This window comes from Rhinopithecus bieti, unplaced genomic scaffold, assembly GCF_001698545.2.
Source record: "Rhinopithecus bieti isolate Rb0 unplaced genomic scaffold, ASM169854v2 scaffold_23964, whole genome shotgun sequence".
Classification (NCBI taxonomy): Eukaryota; Metazoa; Chordata; class Mammalia; order Primates; family Cercopithecidae; genus Rhinopithecus; species Rhinopithecus bieti.
In genome coordinates, this window is record NW_016810965.1 from 223,989 (window position 1) to 247,206 (window position 23,218).

The 23,218-nt window shown below is 42.5% G+C and overlaps 1 protein-coding gene across 5 annotated transcripts in view; it reads right to left on the reverse strand.

The window, feature by feature from the left end:
- LNX1 (ligand of numb-protein X 1) overlaps positions 1 to 23,218 on the reverse strand; it is a 192,571-nt gene that overhangs the window by 121,277 nt on the left and 48,076 nt on the right. For 2 of the 5 annotated variants that reach the window (XM_017893282.1, XM_017893281.1), the window contains one exon: positions 9,537 to 9,664. The exons of 1 other annotated variant lie outside the window; for it this stretch is intronic. The gene's annotated coding sequence lies outside the window, so the exon portion shown is untranslated. Of the gene's footprint in view, positions 1 to 9,536; positions 9,752 to 23,218 lie in introns of those variants that run through there. 2 more of the 5 variants (XM_017893280.1, XM_017893284.1) reach the window with 1 other exon arrangement.

The window sequence follows — 23,218 nt, forward strand, 5'->3', positions numbered from 1 at the left end:
ATCAAAACTGTGGTTTGGATGCAGCTCTGCTACCAACTACCTTTTTGGGTCTTGATATTTTCCTTTTACTTGACCTGGTGGCCAGCCAGCTACAATGACAAAACAGTAGAATTACAAACTCTTTCCAGGTGTGCCACTAAACTTCACCGAAGGTCAGAATTGATTGTTGCTTCAGCCGATTGTTACACTTGACAGGTGTCACACAGAGGTGAACAGTTTGCTGAAAGGTTCACAAGGCAAGAGGAATGACTTGCTTCAACAAAGAGAAAGATGTAACCTAGAGCCAGGTCTCACAAAAGATCACAAAATGACTGGATCCTGTAAGAGCTTTGTTTCATGAGTACATAAGCGAGCCCAGTCAAGTAATAAAGAGTTCTCTCCAGCAAGGACACTACATGGAATGTGACATTTTACAAACAGTGTGAGGCTCTGCCCTACTGTATTCATGTTTGCTTTGCAATTTTTGCTCATTTAAAAGTTGTTCAAAATCTTTTTTTTTTTTTTTTTTTTTTTTTGAGAAGGAGTCTCGCTCTGTCGCCCAGGCTGGATGGAGTGCAGTGGCCGGATCTCAGCTCACTGCAAGCTCCGCCTCCCGGGTTTACGCCATTTTCCTGCCTCAGCCTCCCTAGTAGCTGGGACCACAGACGCCCGCCACCTCGCCCGGCTAGTTTTTTTTTTTGTATTTTTTAGTAGAGACGGGGTTTCACCGTGTTAGCCAGGATGGTCTCGATCTCCCGACCTCGTGATCCGCCCGTCTCGGCCTCCCAAAGTGCTGGGATTACAGGCTTGAGCCACCGCACCCGGCCTGTTCAAAATCTTTTACTCCCTTCAGCCAACCCTCTTGTTTTACGGCATGTTTCAAACACACAAAAGCTAACTCTATATCAGATGATTTCCGAGGTTACTTTTAGCTTCAAGAAAATTAGCTTACGGTTTTTGTTTTTATTATTATTATTGTTGATGATGCTTTAAAATTCGGATGAAGCTCCACGTGGCAGAATGGTAGCTTAGTTTCAAACTGGTCACTGGGGTGACAGCTCAGTGCAAAAATCACAATCACAGTCAGAAATGCCATCCTGGACCATGAAGAGCAGAAATATACCCACAGAGGAACCGAACGGACCAGCACCTGCCACTTCTTCAAATGGTGGCCTCATCTCTCTAAAATAATTCACCCAGCAAGCATGTTTGCCTAACTACTGTCCTAGCCCTAGCTGTAACTCCTAAATCAGGTTAGTGGGGGGAAAAGAATTGCCAAAGTTAGGGCAAAGTCTATCTTTCTGTATTAAACAAAGTAAATGTACAATTACATTTTAAATTTTAGATGAATTTAGTAAGACTTGACAGTATCAATAACGTGCCATCAATCATTTTAATAAATGCCAATTTTAAATGAACATACACAGAGAATGGGCAGTGTTCTGTGGGCTATTCCTTAGCTTACAGACTCTTATGTAATAGAGAAGAATTAGGAGCATTAATGACCTGGATAAAAATGGTCACACATGGAATAAAAATTATCTTCAAACTAAGAAACTGGGTTGGAAGTTGGGGGTGATGTGTCTGTGTGTGCATGATGGGGGGCAGGTATACTGCAGAGGAAAGAGTGGGGAGGCAGGTGCTTACAGGCTGCTGCCAAGGTCGTGGTTAGCTCCGCTTCTGCTTAACTTCTAAATCAGTGATCTCAAAGAGGGACTAAGCCACTCATTAATGAATCTGTGAATGACATTAGCCTGTATAGTACCGCAAACACCCACAAATGCAGGAAAAAAAAACCCTTTTAAATGGTCTTTAAAGAGGTCAGAAACATGTCAAGAAATTACAGGAGAACTGAACTAAAGGGAGACCATGTAACACATCTGGAGTCAATAAGGGAGGACATAGATGTTCAGAATGTGGGAAAAACAAGGGAAGTGGTTAAGCAAAAAGAGTCCCAAGTGGCTAGCCAATTAGACACAAGTTTTAGAAGTCAGGGAATGCCTTTCATAAGCAGGTTAGAGAAGAGTGTTCCTTCTCTTGATGAGATTTTACCACCTTTCCCCTGGGGTGTCATACTTGGGTTTGTTTGTAAAAACTCTGTAACAGAAAAGATGTCCTTCCATTTCCTAGTCCATAAACATGATGAAATAGAACTGACCCCCTGCAAACAACAACAATAAAGGAAGGCAGAGTATTTTTGCATTGATTCAGATTGGTTCCCTTTGATCACCAAGGATCCCAGGAAGAGCTGATAGCAGAGGGGTATGGAAAAGAAGCAAACTATCATTCTTTCATCCAAAGCTGAAAACAATTTCAAAAGTGTTTATGTGTGTGTGTGTGTGTGTGTGTGTTTAATAGATAACCAAGTTTTATAGAGGGAAGGACAAGATGAGGAAGATATTTGAATTCTCAACATTTTCCTGCTGTGTTTCAATTCTACAGGGGTCATGGATTTGCCTAGTCCATGCCTGGGATTGGCCTTAAACTCTGTGGGAGTTCCCATAGGGAATTCCATTTCATCTCCAATACATTTAAGTCTAATTATGAAAATAGGGTTTATCCATAGAAAAAAATGTGAAAACACTGCAAGAGAATATACAATAAATGGCAATATGTATAATGCCCGAAGACAGAAGCCATGGACAAATTTTGGAGGACAGACAAGAGAGAGTGTGTGTGGCCCAGAACAATCAAGGAAAGTTAATGGGATAGATGGTCTTTGGGAAGGATCACGAATGATAAATGGGATCTGGACAAGTGGGAAGTAATCCAGGTGAGAAGAACCTGAGCAAATGTGTCAGTCAAAGAAGAGTAGTGATCTCTTGATGTGACCCACATGACGACCTCTATGTGAGGTTTTAAAATGATTTATTTAGAAGTCACAGGATTTTGGTTGGGTAAGGAACTTAGATTTCCACCAAGTAGAAAAATCCTCTTTTCAAGATCCCTACAGGACCTACCAGCTTCTACTTGAAACACTTCCACTGATGGAGAACTGGTCAGTTTTTCAAATAGCTGAATGCTTCCCACATTACTTTGACCTTTGGCCTTTTTCTGCCTTTAAGTGTAACATATATCACATTTGCCTCCTCAAAATATGACACACACATCCCCAAATTAAAGACGGCATTGGTGGTTTCTCCCTTGTTTTTCTCTTTGTCTTTGGTTCTTCCAACTGTCTTCCTGGGTAGTCCAGGTGGTGGTAAAAGATCTACCTAGGATACCTTATAGTTTGTTAAGATCCCTTTGAAAACATGGACCTGGAAGTGAAGTTGTCCTGTTTTGGTTTGGTGGACTTGGGATTCCCTGGAGTGATCACTTCCTTAACCTGTGTTACTACTATGTGTCTACTAATGCAATCTATGATGGTTTTTACTGGTTTGTCTTATTAGATATATCACACTATTGACTGGAAGAACTCAGTAGGCCTTTAGAGTACAAAACACTTATTACTGTGGCATGAACATAGAAATAAATGAAGGTAGTGGTAATGGCTGCCAATTCTGATTCTCCTTGCCTGTACTTTGCTCAGTATTTCAGCCTACAAGTGGACAAGAAATCTCTCCATAAGTAGTTGGAAGAGCTTGTGTATATGGTTGTCAGCTGGGGATACAGTGAGTAGAATGATGGTGCCGGCAAAAGATATATCCATGTCTTAACCCCAGAACCTGTGACTATGACCTTACAGGAAAACGATCTAAGAAGATGTCATGAGGTTTAGGATCTTGAGATGAGATCATCCTGGATTATCTGAGTGGGTCCTAAATCCAATGACAGATGTCCTTAGACACTTATAAGACAGGAGGAGAAAACACAAATACAGAGGAGAAGCTGATGTGAGGACAGAGGCAGAGACTGGAATGATGTACTCACAAGCCAAGGAATGTCTAGAGCCACCAGAAACTGAAAGAGACCAGGGAAGACCATCTCCTGGAGCCTTCAGAGGAGTGTGGTCCTGATGTTACCTTGATTTCAAACTTCCAGCCTCCAGAACTGTGAGAGAATAAATGGGAGTTGTTTTAAGCTGCCAAGTTTATGGGCATTTGTTATGGCAGCTACATATTTCCAGGGGTATTCCCGCAGGAATGTGGTGAACACTCCCAATGATCCTTTGCAACACTTCTCTATAGGGCTCAGAAATAGGGAAAAATATTTGGAGATGGCAGCCACTTAGATTGCTACATATTTAGCAACTCTACCCTAGTAGAAAATGTATTAATTTCTCTTTAATCCATTAATAAGTTAGAATACAGACGCCTTCAGAGATGACTGTTAGATAAATTTGCGAAGGTCCTCAAGGGAAAAAGAAAAAGGCCACAGATAGAATGACTGAGTGTGTATGTTGTGGAAGACATAATATAAGTCTGACAATCACATTTAATGAGGAGTCTGAAAACATATGGTGACTCATGTATTAATGCGAGTATGCAGGAGCCTAAACATGCTGCGCTCTATTCAGAAAAAGCCACATGACTATCAAAAGCAGTCATAAGCAAATTATGCAAATCATCTCAGCAGATAGCAATGACATATTTAGACCTCCCCATCATGCATGTGCTATTGTGCCAAGAGGCTATTAAAGAAAATTCTTGGAGAGTTTCGACTCTGTTGCCGGTGAAGTCTTGTGTGTGCCTATGACAAATGCATCAAACACAAGAAGCAAATAAGAGTCACTTGAAAAAAATGGTGGAGTCTAAGTCCACACATTCCAATTCACAAATTAGTTATGTTACCAAAAATGTCCCTGGTTAATTGGGATAGAACTTATTCCCACTGTTAGAAGTGTACTAGTCAACTTACCATGTCAAGGAACTTGGCTTTCTAGAGCAGAGAGAAGTTCTTTCAGATGGATAGATGAAGAAGGGCAGAGGCGAAGAGAACAAGACTAAACAGATGACTGTAAAAACTGGAAATCTCAAATTGGTGGATCATCTTGTCTACCTTCCACCTGAGGCAGAAATTCTTTTTAGAATATAAAATAAAAAATAACGATTATTACGATTTAATGAGCAGTTTGCAATATGCAAGATATTGTGCTGGGTATTCAACTTGTTTTTTCATTTAATCTAAAATAAGCCTATTCGAGATCATTAAGGTAATCTTCACTTTACAGATGAGCGTATGTGCAGCTGAAAAACACAAATCCTCTTTGTCATTCATTTATTAATTCATTCACTCATCCAGCAAACATACACCATGCACTAAATATGCCAAAAAAATGATCACCTTTAGTGACAAGAAACTCAGTATCCCAAAAGGCAACCTACTACATTTTCAGACAACTCTAATTCATACAAAGTTCTTCCTCTTACTGATCTGAAGTGTGTATCTGTGTAACTAACCAAATAAGTCACTCTGGTGTCCTTATGTCACACAGAACAAAATGGAGGAAATGGTAAACATATAAAGTTTATGGGAGACAACCAACATTTTCTGTTCCTGATTTCAGCTCCGTGTAGTTTTCCACATTTTATGGTTTTTTATGGTTTTCATGTCAACCCTATTCTTTGGGGATAGTTGATGATTAAATCCTATTAACCCAGGAACAGTGACACAGTCTTCCTTCTAAATAGTTTTGAAAAGCCTTTGATACTTTGGAGGCATTGTCAGAGGACAACAAATTTGCCAACCACATAAAAGGGAGTCTATGTAATGTCAGTACATAAATATCAGGAGTAGTTATATGCTACTGGGAAGTCCATGAATACTGAGGCAATGAGGAGGACACACTTTAGAGCACCTCTTATCTGTCCTCACCTTGCCAGCATCTTACAGATGGCATCTCGAGTAGTCAAGATCGTATCCTGGTCAACAGGGTGAAAGGAAAAAAAAAGTAGTCAAGATCCCACCAGACCCTATTTTCTTCACTTTAAGTGAGGAATTCAAATATACAAAGGAAGTCTTAGCCAAGGTTATGGAGACAAGGAGATAGTGACAGGTGAAGCCAGGAAATCACTGCTCCAGGAAGACCCACTGTTTACTTACATCACAGAAGCCCACTCCCCACAGGTTTATGAAAGACGAGGCATTTCCACTGCCAGCCACTCTACCCTGGAACTCCAAGAGAAACAACACAATCTTTGTGAACAGGATTTCCTCCTCTGCCTTTGGGAGCCTTTCGGGAAATCTTTTTTGCTCAGTCTTTGGCCCTCAGCGTACTACCATTTCCATCATTATTATATCCAGATAGTAGCATGATCTAAGATGTCTAACTGCAAGCAATATAACAATGTTTAAAATAATGTAACAATAGTTAACACTCACTGAACATTTACAATATACCAGGCACTTTCCATGTAATTATTTCAATTATTCCTCCCAACAGCACTAAGTCTGGGAAGTATTTCATTTCCCAGATGATGAAACCAAAGCAAAGAAACATTAAGGAACTTATTTAGGCTAGCAACTACATGGTAGAACTGGGTCTGATACACAGACCTGTCTGATACTATCAACTATGCCTTCCTTTCAAGAAAATAATACTAGTAACAACAAACACTGTGGCAGGTACCATTCCAAGCACTTTACACATTTCAACCCATTTCATCTTCATGATAACCCTATTACACAGCTGATGAAAGCAGGTTAAAGAATCTGTCCCGGGTCACAGAGGTAGCACATGGTAAATCTGGGTTTTGAAAACCCAGGTAGGCAGCCTGATGCCAGAGACAAGACCACTATTCTAAAGCAGGAGCATTGCCCCACCTAGAATAGAATGAATAAGATTGATATTTTCTAGTGAGGCACTACCCAGTCCCCCCAGTCAGTCTGACCTACCCACCTAGGCACGCAGCCCACCTTGCTTCAGTAGTAAGGACTGAGGCGGCCTGTGAAGTACACCATTTTAGCATCCTTTGGGGAAAAATGTCGCTAAGGAAACTGACATGCAGGGAGGTTGGAGTTCTCCCTTAGGGTTCCGTAGGCAAGCTGACCTCAGTCCACTAATCCCTTACTCTTGAATGATGAAAATTTGTGGTATCCCTGAAGGGCGAGACCCAGAGAAGTGACCAGGGCTCTGGGCACACAACTGCTTATATGCAATGACTCAAGGTCATCCAAGGGCACAGGGTATTCCATGACAAGACCAATCACATCCAATGGGTCATGAACCTCCCTTCTATGGTACAATGCAGGCTCCAAACCAGGGGCTTCCTCCTGCCAGTGGCTCGGCATGAACCCTCACTCTGGCTAGAGAGAAGGGTGTTTATCTGTGAGAGTGGAGGAGACCAAACGCCTGGTCTGCCCTGGAGATAGCACAACTGACAGCAAAAAGAACTCTCTGCCAAGTCAGATTACAGCAATGACAACAGGACATTTCCCCCAAAGGCGATGGAAGAATGTGGAGAATCACATTTTGTGGGTCTGTGGCAGGATGAGAGCCTTAGGGTGGGAAAAGGAAGAAATCACAGCCAGCCAGCAACTCCTAAAAGCTTTGCCTGGGAGGCTGGTAGAGACAACTCTGCCCACCTTGTTTAATGACATGGTTTAAGCATTCTCCTCCTGTTTTCTTTTTCCAAACTGTTAACATTGAAGTTAATTACCTACAATTAATTACAATAACAAGAACTATCAAGGTTCCTACAATTGCAACCACATAAGATCTTTATCTTGATAGTGTCAGACTCTGTCCTCCAAGCAACCTAGGAAAATTCCTTCCAAAGGAAGAACCTAGCCTCAGTTTGGCACCAGTTAGCACCAGGCATTGGTCGCTGGATGCTAACATACATTAGCTACCTCATTTACTTCTCACAACCACATTAGATCATGGGGATTATTATCTCCCATCTTACTGATGAAGAAACTGAAAGTCAGAGAAGCAACTTGCTCAAGGATGTAAATGAAGGAGATTGTACATTTTTCCATCAGGCCTATGTCCACTTGAACAATGGGTGGAGTTACCACAGGAACTCTGGACAGAACTTGTGTGTAAATTACCCAATAGACCAACTGCATTCTAGACAATCTGACTCTGAATTTCAGTCTTTGTCACTTCTTTCCTTTCTTCTCCCTGGGGGTACAGTGTCTACAGCTTTGCTCCTTTAATACTCAGACATGCTGACATACAGTGATGAAATGATTGATTTAATCGTAAATTAACTACTATGAACAGCACTAATCAACCATGGTAAACCAGAGGCAATGTAATCTTGAGGAGAGGTTTAGATGCCCTTTTATCCAGAAGGTCCTAGCTTTGAATCAAGTGAGAACCTTAGTAAGAGACAAGTGGTAGCCAAACCCCACCCCCTAAACTCACAAGCTTGGGGAAAATAACAAACAAAGGTCAGTTAAGAAAGAACAATACCAATACGGGCCTCCAAACAGTAAGACAAATTGGCAACAAGAACTGGGCAGATTCTTAGTGGTGAAAAACGTCTGTCTGTTTAAGGCAAAAATGATCTCAGCTTGTTTCAATTCATACCTTTGGAGAATTTGCATGCACTTTGTATTCCTGGGTGGATGAATAGGAGCATAATTCCTAACAGATTATTCCCTTGCAAACACATCTGCTAACTTAAATCTCAGAAAAACAGCTGATGATGGAATCTAGAATGAAGCATCTCACAGATTTATTTCTTCTTCCAATTTTTCCAGCTCATCCCAGCAGGGAGTTGGGCTTAAAAATGGTTTCCTTTCTCTGACAATAATATTGGGTAAAGAGTTTGACTATTGGGCTGTCAAGAACAGAAGTAGTACAGGCTGTGTGACCAGGATTAAGAAACCAAAAATGGATCCTAGAGGTAAAATTACTTTAAAAGTCAGGTCATGGCAGAACAATTTCCTCAGTATATTTGCTATTAAAAGAAAAGAGACAGAAAAGCCAAAGAGGTCCAAAATATTAAAAATCAGACCTGAAGTCACATTCTTGCAGCAATCAGGGAATTAATCCTTACTGTAACCAAAGGTCAGCAGGCAGCCAGTCCAGGTCTAAATGTAAACAAATTCTAAATGCACGCTGCAAAGTCGTATTTAAAAGAGTACTCAACAAAAAGCAAAGAAAATGGTAGACTTTTTCAGAGAAGAAAGAAAGGAAAGGACAGCTTCTGAATAGGGCAACAGAACTTGCCCTGAGGAATAGGTTTTCAGGGGGAAAGAAAAAAAAAAATCTAGGGACATCTCACAGGTTTAGATCAAAATATGGGAGGAAAAACGGTAAAAATAAGAGCTCCGAATCCAGTCTGCACTGGCCTCCTAGCCCCCTTAAAAGGGTGAACAGATCTGTACCTTGGAGCTAAGTTTCAAAACAAAAGCCTTCACTCTACTTCTCTTTAGGTTGTTGTTGTTGTTTTAATCAGATCAAGCACGAGGACTAGCACAGTCTGGATTAATGATCAGAGAAACAAAAAGGATTAAATATCTGGCCTGGGAGAAGTTTATTGTGCAACTAGAATGTCAAAGGTATCTCTCTACTATTCTCTCTCAAAAAAGCTTCTCCCTCTGGGGCAAACACTAGAGACAAGCCAGTCAGCTTGTATTTTTTCATTCAAATTCCTTGTTCAGAGCCCTCAGGGGCCAGTGGTCTAAATGCCAAGAAAGAAAAATGGAGGGTTTCAACTCACCTCTTCAAGCGACTGCCTGGGGCTCTCCAAGCAGCAGCAGGCAGGCAGCTCTCATCCCTTGTGGGTGAACCGAGCAGCTCCTTGGGCCGCCGGAGTTGTGACTAGCCTCAACTTTGGTGAACAGGTGCCTGGAGGAAGGAGTTCGGCATTGGTCGGTCCAGAGCAGGAAATGGGTGACATCACGGAAGCCCCGACAGATAAAGCATTGCTGAGACCTTAGGGATTGAAACAAGAGGCCCCGCCCACCTGTCATTTACCTGAATACCTGCAAGCAGGTAGGTGGCGTCTCTTTGTGGACAAATGAATCAGTTAGAGCAATTTGCCAGGTGGAATTTACTTTCTTTCCTGAGCAAAGCACGTGTCCAGCCCCGTGTTCAGATCTGAAGTCAAATGCCAGGTTGTTTCCCAGGCCCTCCCCTTTCCCCATATCTGCCCACAAAGGAGTTAAAAGGGAAGTTTAAACACCAAAATGAGACAGTAATTTAGCAGACACAAAAAGGAAGAGTGTGAAGCTCGACTGCTTAGAAATATCTGAGGTGCCTTTTTGAATGGCATCCATTTGAACACCAAGTGTTTCTCTAATTCCAATAAAATGACAAATTTAAGGTGACATTTCCAATTCATCTTTTAAACAATTCTAAATAGGATACCTGTCGGCAGCTTCAAAGTGGTTTTCAAACACTTTTGCCCTACCCCTCCACCGCCCAGCATTTTTAATTCCATATTCAGGAATTTGCAAAACTTCAGTCATTCCTTTCTCGGCTGGCTTGGCAGTTACAGTCATACGGCTGTTACAGTGCACTGCAGGCCTGCAATTAGGAGCAATTTAAATGATTCAGATTGGAATGGTAGTACACTCATCAGGCGATGTTGTCTGCTGTTATAGCCAGGAAAGAGGCGTCAGAGTTATTTCTGTCCCAAGCGTGGTGTGTGACCCTGGACAAGTCACTGGTTGCTTCACCTTTTCCAGCAGGAAAGGAAGCGTAAACTCATCCAGTACCACAGCAGGCAGCTGGGAGGTATCCCAGGACTGTTAAACCCTCTGGCATCTTCCCAGGAAGGCTGTAAACATCTCCCATCATCCCATTGAAACGCTGTGTATTTTTACCACCTGCATCCAGCATCCCTGGAACTTACTACCTAAGGAAACTGTGGATTCCCCCTCCGGGAGGATGGCCTGCCTGCCCAGAGAGAATTTTTTTCCCCCTTCAGGAAAATAAATACTGACATTCCTCTTTTCCTCCTACTTTTGCCTCCCTCGTCTTCTTCTTTCCCTCCTCCTGATTTTGGGAATGCTTTGGTTCCACCGGTTTTAATATTGGACTACCTAGAGGTTTTGGGGTTTGGTTGGTGGGAGCGGGGAGAAAGAAGGAAAAATGGGAGAGGGAAGGAAAGGAAGTCCGGATTCCTACAGCCTGGGCCTCGGCTGGCTGCAGCCAGTCAATAGCTCGCAAAGCAAGCGGGAGGGGGAAGGAAGAGAAATTGTAGTTGAAGGCGGGGGCTGGGGGCCGGCTCTGGTGCTTGACCTCAGGGGAGCTGGCTCCTGTCCCCGAGTCGCTCCAGACAGGTCTAAGCTACCTCTTTGCACCTGGGAACTCTGTGCCTTTTGAGAGTTGAAGGCTTAAGAAAACAAACAAAAACAACAACAAAACTATTCAGTTTTTATCCCGTAGAAACTAAGGTAGGTGTGGCTATTCCTTTATTATTTAAAAGAAAAAAAGGGAGGTAACAAAACCTTTTACACGCAGGTGTTTCAGGAAAAGGTTTCACGCCACTAGTTTGATAATTGAGAAACATTACTCACACAAAGGTACCCCTTCACGCGGACAGCGTGTCCCCTGGGCAAGGGGGAGGGAGGGCGAGCCCGCCCACCTGATGAATCATCTAGAAGGCCACGCCTTCAGCAGGCTTGCCTTTGGCAAAGGGCAGGATCCGACTTGAGAGGGGATCACAGGCTTGGGTTCAAGGCCTTGGGTGGGCAGGGGAAGGGGTGCAGGTGAAATGAATTCGCATAAAGCTTCACTGAACAGCCTGGAGATTGTGAGGTTTCACTTGCCATAATCACATACACACAGTCATCTACATCTATGGTGTGATGAGTTGTAAAACAGAAAGAAAATAGAGTAGTAAAGTTAATTCAGGAGTGAAGCTAATTCCCAGGTATAGTGTATAAAGGAAGAGAAAAAACTGTTTTACACAATTAGCCTTCTCAGGTGAGATCTTTCTTGGTACTCCTGGATTCGAATAATATGCATGGGTTTAAAAATAATAATATGGGCTTTTTTTTTTTTTTTTTTTTGGCCATTAGGGCTATTACATTATCATGGAAATGATATTTCTAAACTACTAGAAAAAAAGTAATCATAAAAACAAACATTGTGTTTAACAGGTGCTACTTATTGTTCTGAGCACTTTATACAAGAACGCTGTGTCAAGTATTATTGCTATTTGCATTCTACAGCTGGGAAAACTAAGACATAGTGAAACTGAGAAGCTGCCTAAGGACAAGCTCATCAGCAAGTGGCAGAGCAGTTTTTAATTAAGGCCCACTTTTTAACCACTGGAAAGAAAGGAGGGAAGGTTCTGATTTCATGCTCACTGGGACACTTCCTGGACACATTCAGCTTCTTACCCATTATTCAGAAGGAGAAGGAGAAACCTGTAGAAGTAGCCCTGGGGAGTGTAGTTTCTGATAAAGGATGTCTCCGTTTGGAAATTAATTAGTAATCTGGTCTATACACTGAAAGTGTTTGTATTAAAAAAAAATATATATATATATATACACACATATATTCATAAATTCATATATTTATGAGAAAACATACCAGGAAATCCATCACCCGTGGGTGCACACTTGAAATAATCTTTTGAGAGCTTATCAAACCAATGCGAAGATAGAAGGCCAGCTTGAGGGACCCCTCAAGAATGACCAGTTGTAACTCTCTATGACATCTTTTATGGTCATTTTTCTCTGTAACTTTTGCAGTGTATCACTTTAAAATCTGAAAAGTTAATCCGAATGGCCATAAGAACATGGAACTGCATACGTTTGAATAATATGAGAGAATAAAAAATTAAGTTTCATTATAAACCACTACCAAGAAGAATGGTTTAGACTAGGCTTGGCAAATCCTGGACATATAGTGCTCCATTCCCTCCTCCCATACCATTCTCACTCTCATTGCTAAAGACTATGACACTTTTCAACTCAGAAGGAGCTTTGGAATATTGAAGCTATTACTCCAGGCACAGTAGCAGTTAGTTTTAACCCCCAAGATCAAACCCTTTTCTTTTACTTTCTTACTTTCTTTTCTTTCTTTCTTTTTTGTATATATTTTTTAGAGACAACTCTCCCTTTGTCATCCAAGCTGTAGTGCAGTGGTGCCATCATGGCTCACTGCAGTCCCAACTTCCTGGGCTCAAGTGCTCCTCCCACCTTAGCCTCCCAAGTAGCTGGGACCACAAGCATGTGCCACCATGCCCAGCCAGTTTTTAAATTTTTTCTGGAGATCAGGTCTCACTATGTTGCCCAGACTGTTCTCGAACTCCTGACCTCAAGTGATCCTCCCACCTCAGCCTCCCAAAGTGCTGGGATTACAGGTGCGAGCCACTTGGTCCCCTTTTCTATCTCTAGCTGGACAATAAGTGAGACAGAAAAGAGGGCTGATCAGGAAGCAAAAATATTGGTGTTGGCTGGTGCCATTGGGGAATATTTCATGAAGAAAGGAACATGAATTGGGTCTTGAAGGATTTGGAGAGGTGGTGAGAGGGCACAGACCATTCCAGACAGGGCAGCGGCCTGGGTGGAACAGGAATGATCATAGCAGATATCTGTTGGGGAGGAACATGTGTGTGGTGGGGGAGAAGAGGAATATGAGACAATGAAATATCCACCTTGCTGGGGCAAAGAGGATCCACTGATTGCTAACTTTAGATGGGGTGAGACTGTAAAGAGCCTTGGGAACCCCAAGGGCTAACTGCTTCATGTCTTCACATGCCTGTTGACTACTTTTCTCGTGATGATTAAACAGCTTAAGAAAAAGAAACTCAGTATCTTGGGCATGGGGTAATTTCTTACGCATGACAATGGTTTTCAGCATTGAGCTAAACTTCCAGGACATGCCATTTCAGCAACCACATGATCTTTCTCTTTAGGAACAAGCCTTCTTTGCAGTCAACATATCCTGGAAACTTTGTTCTTTGCATAGGCAGGTGGAAAGCATTAGAAAGCTTTCTGAACTCAAAGTTGGGCCTGTCCTAGTTAACCAGCCGGCTCACTTGGGCTTTTTGATTAGTTTTAATTCCTTTATATATCTTGACAGGGAAATCTAAGTGGGGGAAGGAGGTCTGTCTTCAAAGCTCTTTTCTTGTAGATCCCCACAATGAAGTCTGGTGTTCTCAAGGACTCTTCCTGGCAATGAACCTACAGCAAAGACCATGCCTTGTGATTCAGCAGAATTACTTTGCCTCTGTTTTGCTTCCTATTATTTTTCCCACAACATATTTCTAGAGTTGTCTAAGATGACTGAATGCCACAACTAAAATGGACATATTCCATTTGACTTTAATAAAAGTCATCTCTATAAAAAGCCTCTTTGGCTATCTTCTGAAGGTATTTAACATTATGATTTGGACTTGCTTATTACATTATATACCATCATATTGGCTGTAATTACTTTTTAAAATGGGCTCAGCTCCATATCTTTTATTGGGTAATTATATGTGCTTAGCATAACGCTGACGAGCAGATCTCAGAGGGGCAATTATGGGAAATAATAGTAATAGTCACAAACATCAGCTGATGTGATAGAATGCCATCTGGTTCTGTGTATATGGAAGATAATTCCATTTCTCTCACAAACTCACAACCTGTGTCTTGCCTAGTTTGCAGATGAGTTTCTAGGGTAATCTATGGCTCTACAGTTTAGGAGGAAACACTTCTCTGGTTTGTGTGCTTTTGGGGAGAGAGAGAGAATCTCAGGAAAATGAGCATTAAATCAATTATTGAAGTTGGCGCATATTTTGTGAAAGTTTACCACACTGATTTGTGGTCAGCACGTTCCTCTTTACTAGGAGAAAAAACAAAAAGAACTTCATTGTTACTGTCTTTATAATGGTCACGGGACCTATATCTTCTGACAGTTATACATATTTTTATGTTTTTATGATCTCCATTCTTGCATAAACAGGGTAGATTATTCCCAGGGAATTTTTTGGTGGTGACTGTTGCTATTTTGAAGGTTGCCATGTCTTTGTTTCTTTCTTGGATCCTTCATACATGGCAACTTAGTTGACCCAGTTCCACATACCAGACTTAAAATGTCTCTTCTCCTTGTTAACTTTGACTTCATCCTGAAGGCTTCCACATTCTTGTAGATGACCCTTCCAGCATCCCTGACTTCCCTCTACTATAATGACAATGACATTCACTCTACTTCTATTGAGTTACCCATTCTCTGGGCCACCCCTTAGATGTTGTTATCACCCCAAAATCTCCCATTTCAAAAGAAATACGAGAATGCAACTCTCTACTGTATTTTCTTATCCATTCAGATTTTTCATTCCCTTCCTCAAATTTTACCTTCTTTCTGAAGGGACTGTACTGTCTGGTTCCTGGACTCCGGGAGGCTGCCCAAGAATATCTGTTCCTTACTAGTTTCACTTTAGGTCCATCTAGCCCAGATCCTACTTCCTTGCCAGCATCTTCAGCTTCCCAAGGACCTGGCAAAACCACGTTGCTAGCCTTGTTTTTCGACAAGCCTGGAAATGAGTGCCTCTACCCATGTATGCTTTGCAATGCTGGATGCACTTGTCACTCTCCTTGTCAATCTATCAATTGATATTCCTGATCAGTCCCTCTTCCTGTCTTTTCAGTAGTCATGCACCCTCAGCTCCTTTGCTTTGCCTGGGCTGTGAGGCTTTTTATGATCTGGCCCCTGCCTGCCTTCAAACTTTATCCATATCTCTGATCCTTTGCAAGCACAGAATGCCACCACCTGCCAGCCCCATGCCCTAGTAACACTGTGTTAGAGGGGTGCACTCCCCGACCCCCATTTCCACAGGGAACTGGTTTTCTAAGCACATTCTGGCCATGTTCCACCCTTCACTCCCTCTGTTCCTGGGAGTCCTTGGCTGGTAAAATGGAAATGAACAGCAGGGCAAACTTGGGTTTGCACCTCCCTTTCCTCTCTTGAAAGTGAGCCAGAGCTTTCCTCTGTGGCTCCACACTTTGAGTCTCTCCAGGGCAGGCTTCTGTCTAGGAGGCTGCCATGCCCACATCTGCTCAGTCTGAGTGCCTTCTAGCTCTGTTTCCCTTGTTGTAACCTTATTCTCCAATTTAGCTGTTGCCATTTCAGAGGTGATATTTTGGCCTCCATAATTATTCATTTAAAATTTTCTCAAATTGTCCTGAACCTAGATGAGAAAAAAGGGTCCCCCTTGGATACTCCCCAAACCTGACTGTCTGTGGTTCCCATTAACAACCAGGCTGGATATTTTTATGGTTATTTCTAACATTTGTTGTACCATTGTTGCGCCGTCCTAACATTTGTTGAACCGTTGCCTAGATCGATATTATGCTCTTTACTCATGTTCTGAATCCTGGCAAAAAAAATCCCATGAGCTAACTACAAACAGGTGAACAGACTGAGTCTCTGCTAGGTAAAGTAACTTGTGCAACATGCCTGGTTGGTTATGGGCAGACTTGAGACTCAGTCTCAGGCAGGATTATTCTTCCATCTACAGGGCTCAGCTCAGATGCCATCTCCTTTACAGGACCTTCCTGACTTCCCCAAGCAGATATTGATGCCTGTTCTGCACTCATGACACACTCTACTTCAGCAATTATTTTTACTGACTGTGACTTTTTTTTTTTTTGTTTGAGACAGGGTCTTGCTTTGTTGTCCAGGCTGGAGTGCAGTGGCACAATCACGGTTTACTCTAGCCTTGACCTCCTTGTGATCAAGGGATTCTCCACCTCAGCCTCCCAAGTACCTGGGACTACAGGCATGCACCACCGTGTCCAGCAAATTTTTGTATTTTTTGTAGAGATGGGGTCTCACCAGGTTGCTCAGGCTGGTCTCAAACTCCTGGGCCCGAGTGATCCTCCTGCCTTGGCCTCCCAAAATGGTAGGACTAGAGGTGTGAGCCACTGCACCTGGCCCTGACTGTAATTTTTAAAGACTGTTTCCTCTCTAGACAGTGAGGAAAGGAATGTGACTTTCCATATAATCTCAGACTTAGCCTGGTATTTGGAAGAAACACAGGAGGCCTTTGATAAATATTAGTTAAGAGAACTAAAGATGAATATAAGTCAAGGGAAGGAATGGAGGAAGGGAGGGATTACTCATTGTTAAGTTACATCTTGAGTCATCTCTTCGTTTTCTTGAGAGTCAAAGCCTGTACACTTTGGGAAGGGAGCTAACTTTATCACATTTAATTTTCACAATCCCATTCACAATAATGAAGACATTAATTCATTCACTCATTTATATATCAAATTTATTAAGCACCTTCAATATGACAAAGATGGAAAGAATCTATGCATTTGAGGAACTTAGAGTCAATAAGGAAGCAGAGTTAAGGACAAACAATTAAAGTGCAAGGTAGAAATTGCTTAACAGAGGAGTGTTACAGATGCAGTTACATGAGACAGCAGGCCAGCTTGTTTCTTCTAATTTTAAGGCTCCAAGTTATTATAAAGTACTTGCCTGAGTTTGCAGAGCTAACATTTGAGTGGCATGTGAACCAGGGCAATTCATCTTGAATAGGGGGTCGTAAAATAAGGCTGAGACCTATTGGGCATTCCAAATCACAAGATGAGATAAAAGATTGGCACAAGACACAGGTCAGAAAGACGTTGCTGATAAAACAGGTTGCAGTAAAGAAACCAGCTGAAACCCGCCAAAACCAAGAGGGCTATGTGAGTAACCTCTGGTCGTCCTCACTGCTACACTCCCATTAGCGCCATGATGGTTTATAAATGCCATGGCAACGTCAGGAAGTTACTCTATATGGTCTAAAAAGGGGAGGCCTGAATAATGCACCCCTTATTTAGCATATAATCAAGAAATAACCATAAAAATGGGCAACCGGCAGCCCTTGGGCCTGCCTGTCTATGGAGTAGCCATTCTTTTATTCCTCTACTTTCTTAATAAACTAGCTTTCACTTTACTCTATGGACTCACTCTGAATTCTTTCTTGCACAAGATCCAAGAACCCTCTCTTGGGGTCTGGATCGGGACCCCTTTCCTATAACAGTGCCAGTTGACTATAGAGCCCATGATCTTCCCAGGTCCCCCGCAACCTTATCTTAGCTCTTACCCATGAAGGGCCAGGCAGAGAAGGAGGCTCATGGGAACCGAAACTGAAGCACGCGTTCATATTCTATGTATGTCACCTGAGAAAACCTAAACCTCTTATAGCTTTAGAATTTGCACAAATGTAGAGGCAGCTGCTCTGAGTGGGTAGAAAGACTATGTATATTTCAGATATGGTCTCAGTTTCATGCCCACAGTCAGGGCTGGCTGGCATGCACCTTGGGAAGAACTTAAAAAAGATCTGTGCTCTGCAGGTGACAGTAACATCTGTAGATGTTTAGATGAATTTAAAATTCCTTTAAGGTAGAGTTGGCAGTTCAGTAACCTTTTTAAAAAGGCCCCTTCTCCAATACCATACGCTTTTAAGAATTGTATTATTTAAATCCCTGTTAATTCTATTTTTATATATTCAGTGCTCAGTGGATAGGAGCAAACTACTATTTTCCTCACATCAAGCCTCCACACACTTGCTGTTTTTTATGCTGTCCAACAGAGTATTCTGTCCTCTAAGAGCCCAAATTCTTCAAACTTTTTCCCAAAGGGGTTGAAAATTCTTAATAACTAGTAACACAAAGTGACTTGAGGACACATGCACACACAAAAAAATGTCCTTGTAGGGAATGGAGTGGGAAAGGCCAAAGCAAGAGGGGAATTGTTTTGCTGGCAACTCAGGCACGAGAAGAGCAGGAGAAGCCAACTTTCTAGGTGGGGAAGTGTTTTCCTTCCCATGAACTTTTGCTTCCAAGAAAGGGCAGGCCCTCAAAAACGCAGACTATGGCCAAGGAGCTCATCCCTTTAGTTGTCCTAAATTAAAGAATACAAGAGCATGTGAAGACACCCCTTTTTAACTTGGACATGAACCTGGATGGGTGGCCTCCTTTTTTTTTTTTTTTTTTTTGAGACAGAGTCTTACTCTGTTGCCCAGGCAGGAGTGCAGTGGTGCGATGTCAGCTCACTGCAACCTCTGGCTCCTGGGTTCAGGTGATTATCCTGCCTCAGCTTCCTGAGTAGCTGGGATTACAGGTGCCCGCCACCACACCTGGCTAATTTTTGTATTTTCAGTAGGGATGGAGTTTTACCATGTCGGCCAGGCTGGTCTCAAACTCCTGACCTAGTGACCCACCAGCCTTGGCCTCCCAAAGTGCTGGAATTACAGGTGTGAGCCACCGTGCCTGGCTGACCTCTCTTTTTAGAGATGGAATTCAGCTCTAAAAAGTGGGCGCTTGTCTCATGGACACTTGTCACCAATCTGTGATGAGTTGCCTGGAATAAACAAGATTAGACTTCTTGTGGCCATTAAGCCACTGCGAGGTGGAGCAGCAGATATGGATTCGGCTGAGGTAGAGGGAGGGCTTGTCCATGTCCGTATCAGGTAACTCTGGCCCCAGAAGCAGCTGTCTCCTGCCAGGGTCAGTGTGGACGCTGAACTTCCAGTCTAAAGTTTAGATTATCACAGAGTAATGAACGCTTTCCCTGCTACTCTCCTCTGAGTATTATGACAGCGTGGGGAGTTATGATCATGAACCATCTCTGGAGTACACCATCTCTGAAAAGCTCCACTAATCTGGATTTGGAAATGTTGTCTTCAACTGCAATCACATGACCAAAGTAAATCTGAGGGAGCAGGGATATAATCATGTCTGAGAAGTTTGAGGAAAGCCTGGCCAACGTTGCAAAATCCCATCTCTACTAAAAATACAAAATTTAGCCAGGGATGGTGGTGGGCACCTGTAATCCCAGCTACTAGAGAGGCTGAAGCAGGAGAATCGCTTGAACCCGGGAGGTTGAGGTTGCAGTGAGCCAAGATGGCACCACTGCACTCCAGCCTGGGGGACAGAGCAAGATTCTGCAAGAAAGAAAGAAAGAGAGAGAGGGAGGGAGGGAAGAAAAAGTCTGAGAAGAGGCTTGCGTTTCATATTTAAATCTATTCTACTCAGTTTTATGAAGATGGAGGTTTAGGAGTTAGGAGAAGTGTTATTAACCAGACCGGAAATCCCTAAGTTCCTTGTTTATGATGTCTTAATTTGAGTCTTTGCCCATATCAGTGCCAGCCATCAGCCCAGGGTAGCCAGACTGGTCCTTCCAGTTGTGGCTGTCCCCCTAAAGTGGCATGGTCCACCCCTCTCCCACTTTCGCTGAGTCTGCCCAGGAGGTGGACTGGAAATGCAGCTTTGACAAGTTCTGCCATGGGTATACTCGCACCCCCACATTGGATGACTCCCACTAAGTGTCTTGCCAGGATAGCCAGTCCTTCTAAGTTATTAGGCTGCACCTGGACCAACACTGTTTGCGTTCTGGCCACCTGCCCATAAACTCGCAGCAGCTGTGACGACTGCATGAGCCTGGCAGTAAGCCCATTGTCCCCTGGGATGCTTACTCCTCAATGCCATGTGGCTGCAGGGGGTTTGGCAGAGACAGCGGCTGTGCTAGGTATGTCCCCTCCTCATCTGTGCCCCCTAGAGGCAGCTGCACACACTGACTCATCTGAATTTGAAGCTAGGAGATCTACGAGGCTCCTGCTCTACTTTCAACTTGTCTCAAGATGGCATCTTCTCCAGGATAAAGGCATAAGGGACCACGTGTCAGGGGTCACTGCAGGTCAGTCTGAAGCTGCCAGTCATCTCAAAGTCAAACTCTCCTAACTGGTTACTGCTAGTTCTTCCTGCTCTGCATCCCCTCTCCTGCAAACCACCCCATTCTGTAGAATCTGAATACCACCGACCCTCATCACCCCTGCTCACGTGGCTGACTTCTCTGGTTAGCACCGTTGTCCTCCCCTGGAAATGATCCCATGAAATTTTGTAAAACATCAAAAATGGCTCCTCGTCAGATAGCCTTATGGTTCTACTGGTATGATAGAAATAGGGACAGAGTGAGAAATAGAAACTAGGATCTGTCTGTGCAGAAACCCAAGGTAATGAAAATCAAGTTACTCTCTGAAGCGATAAGGGGATGGATCCAAATCTGTGACCTTGACATCACCATCTATTCTAGGTCCTGCAAGCAACAGATGCCAAGACCAAATTAAATATGCAAGGACTTGATTAGGGAAAATACCTGTGGGATCAACAGGGGATAGGGGCTGAGAAAGGCTGGGAGAGCTGTCAGACCACCGTCCAATCTGACGCCAGTGAAGGAGAGGAGGGAAGTTTTGGTGGAAATGTACCTGGGCCAACATTAGCTGTCAGAGTAATCCCAACTCTCAGGAACAAGCCTGTATTAGGGTCCTGCAGCACTCAGTCACTCCATCACTGACCAGGAGCTGCACCTGGAAGGGTGGCTTGCTGCAAATGCAGGGGTGGCTTTCAGAGTGCAGCCACTTAAGTCCTTTGTCAGTGATACCTCCTATAATGGGGAATATGTGAGGGCATTCAAATGGCCTTTATACGTGATAACTAAACTAATGAAGTAGCTGAGGAGATGGGGAATGGAGTCCACTGGACCCAAGTCAAGGGAAGGCAATCAGGATATTGTTTCAAGGAATGAAAAACACGTGTTGAGTGGGAGTTCACAAGGCTTCATTCTGATCACTTGGATTGGGCTCAGTGTGAAGGAAACAAAGTCTGTACATCCATGACATATCATTTTACTCTAGTTTTAAACAGACCAACTATACCTGAAAGCCTAGAAATTTCAAAGCCTTGAAAAAATTCTTCTCTTTTCAAGTTTCCCTTAGCACTGAGAGTAGATATGAAGCTCTGAGACCACTTTTGAAGCCAAAAAAGTCGAGGACAAAAGTACAGAGACAATGAGTTTCATGGACACCTTATGACCTTTCTGGGCCTCAATTTTTTCATCCATAAAAAGATCCCTTTCAAGTTTAAACTTCTAAAATCAAATAATGCTCAGATTGGCAAAGTTTCTAATAATCAAGGAAAACAGTTTTCCAGGATCCGGAGCACCACAGTATTACTGTGTTAAGGCAGCAAATAAATCAGCCCTGGTTGTGCTGGCCATGGGGCTGTGGAGGACTCCAGGGTGGTTGCAGGACTTCCTTGGGAGCTGATTCCTCACTGCATTTGAGGACCTACTCATTTTCGTACTCATGGTTCCTAGCTCATGGGGAAACTCAATAACATCTTCATTAAATGAACACACAAATGAACAAAATACAATTTGGGAAGAGAAAGAGAAAAGGATTGGGTAAAAAGTGATGTGAATTAGCAGAGCTGGGTTATAGGCAGGGTGGATATGCAGCTGGTGTCCACCATGGAGCTTGTGTTAGGCGGTTCTTGCGTTGGTATAAGGAAATACCTACGACTGCTTAATTAATAAAGAAAAGAGGTTTAATTGCTTCATGATTCTGCAGGCTGTAAAGGATGATGCCCAGTACCTGCTCAGCTTCTGATGAGGCCCAACAATCCCATTTTGGGTATATACTAGAAGGAATATAAATTTTTCTACTACAAAGACATGCACATGTATGTTAATTGCAGCACTGTTCACAGTAGCAAAGACATGGAAACAACCTAAATGCCCATCAGCGGTAGACTGGATAAAGAAAATGTGGTGCATATTCACCGCAGAATACCATGTAGCCATAAAAAGAATGAGATCATGTTCTTTGCAACAACATGGAGAGAGCTGGAGGCCATTATCCTAAGTGAGCTAATACAGGAACAGAAAACCAAATACCACACGTTCTCACTTATAAGTGGAAGCTAAATATTGAGTACATGTGTACACAAAGAAGGGAATAACAGACACCAAGGCCTATATGAGGGTGGAGAAAGGGAGGAAGGTGAGAATCGGAATACCCAACTTCAAACTATACTACAAGGTTACAATATCCAAAACAGCATGGTACTGGTATAAAAACAGACACATAGACCAACAGAACAGAGTAGAGAGCCAGAAATAATGCTGCACACCTACAACCATCTGATGCTCAACAAAGTCGACAAAAACAAGCAATGGAGAAAGGACTCCCTATGTTTATTACCTGGTTGGAAAAATAATCTGTATACAAAACCCCTGTGACATGCAATTTACCTATATAACAGATATGCATATGTATCCCTGAACCTAAACTAAAAGTAAAAAAAGAGGAAATCTAAAGAGAGAAAAGTGTTTAAGAACTACATTTTAAAATATATCACTTTAACAATTTAAAATTTAATTAAAAGAAAATAGTACCAGAACAATATGTTTTAACCCGTAAACCATTGCCAAAAACACCAAAAAACTTACATTAGCTAAATATATCTCTTTGAACTATATTGGAAAGTTCTGTAGAAAGAAATAAGGAATTGACATATTTTGATTTATACAGAAATGTTATAGCATTTAAAATTCATAAATTTATAATTTACATACAAATAATATATAGTATAATATATAATGACATATTATATATTATACTAT